Genomic DNA, 7,601 nt, shown 5'->3' on the forward strand with positions numbered 1-7,601 from the left:
GAGGCGCCGCACACCCACTATGGTTCATAGATGAAGTAATGGATCATCAAATCCCCGAAGGGTTCAAACCCGTGAACATCGAATCCTACGATGGCACAACAGACCTCGCGGTTTGGATCAAAGACTATCTCCTTCATATCCACATGGCCCGCGGTGATGATCTTCACGCCATCAAATACCTCCCACCCAAGCTTAAAGGACCTGCTCGGCATTGGCTTAACAGCTTGCCAGCAGAATCAATTGGGTGTTGGGAGGACCTGGAAGCCGCATTCCTTGATAACTTCCAGGGCACATATGTGCGACCACCAGACGCCGATGACCTAAGCCACATAATTCAGCAGCCAAACGAATCGGCCAGATAATTCTGGACACGGTTCTTAACAAAGAAAAATCAAATCGTCGACTATCCGGATGCAGAGGCTCTCGCAGCCTTCAAACATAACATCCGTGACGAGTGGCTTACCCGGCACCTGGGACAGGAAAAGCCGAAATCCATGGCAGCCCTCACATCACTCATGACCCGCTTCTGCGCGGGAGAGGACAGCTGGCTAGCTCGCAGTAACAACCTCAGCAAAAATTCTGGCAGTCCAGATACCAAGGACCGCAATGGCAGGTCGCGTCGCAACAAGAACAAACGCCGCGTTAACGGCGACAATACTGAGGATACGGCAGTCAATGCCGGATTCAGAGGCTCCAAACCCGGTCAGCGGAAAAAGCCATTCAAAAGAACTACTCCGGGTCCGTCCAATTTGGACCGAATACTCGACCGCTCGTGCCAGATACACGGCACCCCCGAAAAGCCAGCTAATCACACCAACAGGGATTGTTGGGTATTCAAGCAAGCAGGCAAGTTAATTGCCGAAAATAATGACAAGGGGTTGCTTAGCGATGACGAGGAAGAGACCCGGCCACGGAACAATAGAGGACAGAAGGGTTTCCCCCCACAAGTGCGGATGGTGAACATGATATACGCAACCCACATACCCAAAAGGGAGCGGAAGCGTGCACTCACGAACGTATATGCGATGGAGCTAGTCGCCCCGAAGTTCAACCCATGGTCCTCCTGCCCGATCACTTTTGATCGAAGGGACCACCCCACCAGCATCCGCCACGGCGGATTCGCCGTATTGGTTTTAGACCCAATCGTTGATGGATTTCACCTCATCAGAGTCCTGATGGACGACGGCAGTAGCCTAAACCTGCTTTATTAGGATACAGTGCGCAAGATGGGCATAGACCCCTCAAGGATTAAACCCACAAAGACGACCTTCAAAGGCGTCATACCAGGTGTAGAGGCCAATTGTATAGGCTCAGTTACACTGGAAGTGGTCTTCGGATCCCCGGATAACTTCCGAAGCGAGGAGTTAGTCTTCGACATAGTTCCGTTCCGCAGCGGCTATCATGCTCTGCTCGGACGGACCGCGTTTGCAAAGTTCAACGCGGTGCCGCACTACGCATATCTCAAGCTCAAGATGCCAGGCCCTCGAGGAGTCATCACTGTCAACGGAAACACTGAACGCTCCCTCCGAACGGAGGAACACACGGAGGCTCTCGTGGCAGAAGTGCAGAGCAGCCTCTTAAGGCACTTCTCGAGTCCAGCCGTTAAGCGACCGGACACTGCTAAGCGCGCCCAGAGCAACCAACAACAAGACCACCTGGCACGTACCGAGCACGCGTAGCAATGCGGCCCCAACCCCAGCCCTTGCAAAATCGCAAAACCAGTACCCCGCGTACATCACTACGCTCTGGAAATATCATGGGCATAGGGGGAGGGGCACGACCACGACCGGCCCAGAGTGCGGCTTAACCACACCAGGGGCTCCCAAGTGTGTCATCTTTTTTTCCTTTTTATTTTTTCTTACCCACAGGACTCCGTTCACCAGAGGCCCTGTCCGACAGTAGACCTGCCGAACTCACGATGCAACAGCCAGGGAAGGAGAAAGGCCACGATGAGTATCCAGGTGGTCTCCATTACGAGCATCAAATCTGTTTTATACACCATTCCGCAGCCTACCTCTGGAGGGGGACATGTTTAATAGTCCCATCCCTTGCTTACCGCACTATTTGTATCGTTCTGCACTCATGGCAGTATTTCTTGAATAAACAATGCATCGCTTTTTTTGCTTATAATTGCATTCCTTTCTCATACATATGTTCATTTATGACATGTTGCATCCGTACACTTTGGTACGGCTAAATACACCAGGGGCTTAAGTTCCCCACATTATGGTGTGATAAGTCCGAACACTTTCACAAGTACGGCACCCCGAACTTATAGCATTATATGCATCGACTCCGAATCATGTCTTGGGTCAATAGTTGGGTTTGCCCGGCTCCCATGTTTTGGTACATTACGTTCCGTTGTATCGGCTAAGGTAGCACTGGGAGAACCACTGTGATTGCGCCCCAGTTGAGCTGGGCGAGCGCCTCAGTGGAGAAAGATAAAACTGACCGTCATGATGAGGCGAGAGCCGGTCGCTGTTTGAGAGGTTTTTTCGAGTCCCTAAAGACTTATGCCGCTTAGAGCGAGGAACCGGCTTTGTCCGGCCCAGGCGTGGATAGCGCCCCGAATCCGGCCTTCCGAACACTAGGGGCTTCGCCGAAATTTAAAATTATAGAATTCTATGGCTAAGTGAGAGTGTTCAAGCATTATAAGTCCAGTTGCCTTGTTCGTTGTGTTGAGCGCCTCCCTAGATGGACCCAAAAATGGGAACAAGAGCGCTCAAGTTTTATCCCGAACACCCCAGCACTCGTGGCATGGGGGCTGAAGCCGACGACTTGCCATCTCTCAGATTTGATAAACGGCCGCACAGAAGGTAATATTTTAAATTAACAAGCGTTGCTTAGCGCATATGAACAAAGTTTTCAGCGCACAGGATAACAAAATGCGAGTCTACTCAAATATTACATCTTTGGAGCACTCACCCGCAATCATGCGGGCACCCTTCAGGACACCCTTATAATACATCTCGGGTGTACGATACTCCTTGCCCGGCGGTGGCGCATCCGTCACAAGCTTCTCAGCATCCATCCTGCCCCAGTGCACTTTAGCACGGGCAAGGGCCCGACGGGCACCTTCAATGCAGGAGGAATGCTTGACAACTTCAACCCAGGGACACGCATCCACCAGCCACCGCACCAAGCCGAAGTAGCTCCCAGGCATGGCCTCCTTGGGCCACAGCTGAACTATGAGGCCCTTCATGGCCTGTTCGGCCACCTTGTGGAGCTCGACCAGCTGCTTCAGCTGGTCGCTAAGGGGCACCGGATGTCCGGCCTCAGCATACTGAGACCAGAATACTTTCTCTGTCGAGCTCCCCTCCTCGGCTCTGTAGAAAGCGGCAGCATCGGACACGCTGCGGGGCAGATCTGCGAACGCTCCTGGAGAGCTCCAAATTCGAGTAAGTAACAGGTAATTCACTTTAACATGCTTGCTTTGCATGAAGAATTCCTTACCCGCCGCTATTTTCTTCAAATCCTCGATTTCCTGGAGGGCCTTGTGGGAATCGGCCTTAGCGGATTTGGCACTCTCAAGAGCCGACGCAAGCTCGGACTCTCGAGTCTTTGAGTCACGCTCCAAACTCTCGTGCTTTTCCACGAGAGCCTGGAGCTCTTGTTGTACCTCTGCCACCCACGCCTCCTGCTTCTCTCGCTCGGCTCGTTCCGCGCCCGCATTGCGTTCGGCCGCGGACACCGCCTCCTTCAGGGTCGCCACCTCGTTCGTGGCCCCTGGAGTACCCACGTTATCCTTGTCATTTCTCTTGCAACCAAATCCTTTTCTGTAAGGTAAAACTTTAATAAGGTGTTACTCACCTTCCTTGACCTCGAGCTGCTTCTTGGCACGGCCGAGCTTGCTCTCGGACCGCTCGAGGCTCTGCTTCAAAGCATCAACCTCCGCAGTCAGTGCGGCAGAGGTCAGCAGCGCAGCCTGCAATCCCATATCGACATATTTTTTAAGACTCCTGCATATATCTATTTAGATCCTCAGTCCGGCTTTTCTTTCCGAACACCGAACCGAGCATCAGGGGCTACTGTCTATGCAGTACTATTTTACATATATCAAAATTCTTACCTTAAAGCCTGTTAGAAGGCTGCTGCAGGCCTCGGTCAGCCCGCTCTTGGCGAGCTGAACCTTCTGAATCACCGCACTCATGACAGTGTTGTATTCTTCTTCGATGGAAGCGCCGTTGAGCGCCTCTAGCAAGTTATTCGGCGCCTCCGGTTGGACGGAGGCCGCCGGTGTCACGGTCTTGCCCTTCTTACGAAGGGGCCGCCCGCCGGACTCCGGAACCACTGCAGGTTCTGGTGCGGAGTCCGGTGCAAAGTCCGGGAGGTTGCCCTGCGGCACCTCCGGGGCCTCCTCCTCCTGGTGGGTCCCTTCCCGGGATCCCACCTCAACGTCGTCAGCATCACGGGGGGTGGAGGCGGTCGGAAGAGAATCCATATCCGACATGCCCAAGGACCCGCTCGACGAAGCGGGATGTCACGCCCTCGATGCGGCTATATCTCCCACGTGTCGAAGCACGACTTAGAGGCATAACCGCATTGAAAGCAATGTCGCAAGTGAGGTAATCTTCGCACAACCCATGTAATACATAAGGGAAAAGATACATAGTTGGCTTACAGTCGCCACTTCACACAATACATAAATAAACATCCATCATCCAGATTACACTCAAGGTCTGACTACGGAACCAAAATAAAAGAAGACTACCCCAAATGCTACACAGATCCCCGATCGTCCCGACTGGGCACCTCTACTGATCATCTGGAAACGATACATAGTAACGACCAAGGGCCTCATCAAATTCCCACTTCAGCTCAGTTGCGCCATCTGCACCAGTATCCTCGGCACCTGCATCTGTTTTGGTAGAATCTGTGAGCCACGAGGACTCAGCAATCTCACACCCGCGAGATCAAGACTATTTAAGCTCATAGGTCGGAAAGGTGTAATATGGTGGAGCTGCGGCAAGCACTAAGCATATATGGTGGCTAACATACGCAAGTGAGAGCGAGAAGAGAAGCAACACGTCGGTCGAGAAGCTAGAAGCGATCAAGAAGTGATCCTAAAACTACTTACGTCAAGCATAACACAAACCGTGTTCACTTCCCGGACTCCGCCGAGAAGAGACCATCACGGCTACACACTCGGTTGATGCATTTTAAAGAGGTCAAGTGTCAAGTTATCTACAACCGGACATTAACAAATTCCCATCTGCCTCATAACCGCGGGCACGGCTTTCGAAAGATTATATACCCTGCAGGGGTGTCCCAACTCAGCCCATCACAAGCTCTCACGATTAACGAAGGATTAGACCTTCTCCCGGGAAGACCCGATCAGCCTCGGAATCCCGGTTCGCAAAACATTTCGACAATGGTAAAACAAGACCAGCAAAGCCACCCGCTGTGCCGACAAATCCCGATAGGAGCTGCACATATCTCGTTCTCAGGGCACACTGGATTGTCCAGACTTCCGGTAGGCCCGCCCAGAGTTGCCCCTGGTGGCCACCGGCGGCCGACAGTTTGGACCAACACTCACAACGAGCACTGGCCCGGGGGGGTAAATAAAGATGACCCTTGGGCTCACGAAAACCCAAGGGAAAGGGCTTAGGTGGCAATTGGTAAAACCAAGTTTGGGCCTTGCTGAGGAGTTTTATTCAAAGCGAACTGTTAAGGGGGTCCCATAAATCACCCAACCGTGTAAGGAACGCAAAATCCAGGAACATAACACCGGTAATCGGAACTAAGGCGGCAAGAGTGGAACAAGTCACTAGGCATAAGGCCGAGCCTTCCACCCTTTACCAAGTATATAAGGTGCATTAATATAAACAGGAGATATTGTGATATCTCAAAGTAACCACGTTCCGACCTGGAACAAACTTCAGCTTCACCTGCAGCTAACAATGCTATAAGAGGGGCTGAGCAAAAGCGGTGACATAGCCAATCAATGGTTGCTAGGACAGGATGGTTAGAGGTTTATCATGGCAATAGGGAGGCATGGTGAACAAAGGCAGGTAGGGCTAACATAGAGACAGAGCGAATACTAGCAAGCAAAGATAGTAATGATTTCGAAGGTATGTTCATCTTGCCTGCAAGGTTCTCAGAGTTGTCGAAGGCTGGATCCTCGTTAGCGTACTTAACAGGTTCCTCGTGCACGTACTCATCTCCCGGCTCTACCCAAAGCAAGAACACAAGCAAAGGAACCACAATAAATCACGGTGCAATGCGCAAGCAATATGATGCAAAACATGTCATGATATGCGAGATGTGATATGCAATGCATATGCGTGCTTCGGAAGGAAAAAGAATGAACAAGGCATCAAGTTGGCAAACCAAGTATGCCGCTGGAGAGATGAGATGATTTCGGTTGAAATCGATATAAAGATCACCGGGAACGGATGCACGGTTTGCAAATGGCAAGCAAGACAAGTATGGCACAAAGCTGCGATTAACAGCGTGATGCTACTTAGTATGCAACAAGAAACTATGCTACAACACCCCAACATAAAAACAAAACATATGGCAATGATCTACAGGAGATGCTTTACAAAAGAGGAACACTGAGCTACGGCTAATTCACATCATAACAGATTCAAACAAGCATGGAGAAAGTGCAAAAAAATTATCAGGCTGGACATGGCATAAACAGCAGCACTAAGCAATGTTCAGAGCAAGTTTTCAACATGCTACAGGAACTTATAATAGCAAAATAAGACATGGCATGAATCTACTCAAAGCATAGATCAAAAGTCCCTTACTGACCATAAGCCAAAAAGGATCGGAAAATATGATGGCACCCACGTAAACATAGCAAGTTTCGTCAACAGATTTCAGCAAACAAAGCATGGCATTGAAATAATTATGAAGGCACCTTCGTGAGCTCGATGCACTCACTACAGAGCTCCTCATGATAAACTAAGCATACATCCATCAAGAAGACATGACATAGAAGCTATACATGGCAAGAAACAACATCATAGCATACCCGGACCAACTACAACAACCTCGGCCAAATTGAATAACATGTAAACAATCTGCCAGGAAACAATTTGAAGCAAAAGTAGAGCACAAAAATGACATGCTAGACTACTCCATAATTGCAACAAGGACCATGGATGGATAGAGCAAAACCATGTTTTCAAAACATCCTTACTGAAGTATCTCAAATTATGCATGGATCTCTCTGTAGCAACATGTTTACATGGCAATAAAATTACAGCAGAACATGAACTAAAAACAGCGTTAACACGAATCCTAGTTTGCATGCTTGTGCTAGTCACCACATTGATCACAAAAATACATGGTAAGCACCTCTGTAAAGAAGACATAGCCTATTTCAAAACACATTTAGGGGTCAACCTCATAGGATGCACACCTCAATCATGGCAAAAATGACAAAAGAGCTCGTGCTGATAAGAATCTGAAACTAACAATATGAAGCCCTCTTCCAACAGCATTTCGGGCATCAAGATGACCTCAAATGCAAATGATGCAATGTAACGAAATGATGTACTCTTTGAGACGAACAATTTAACATATTATACGCAAGAAACGGAGCTACGGGTGCGAAGATGTGATGCGATGAACATGCAATGATTTTTAAC

The sequence above is a fragment of the Triticum dicoccoides genome, chromosome 1B (genome assembly GCF_002162155.2).
Source record: "Triticum dicoccoides isolate Atlit2015 ecotype Zavitan chromosome 1B, WEW_v2.0, whole genome shotgun sequence".
Taxonomy (NCBI): Eukaryota; Viridiplantae; Streptophyta; class Magnoliopsida; order Poales; family Poaceae; genus Triticum; species Triticum dicoccoides.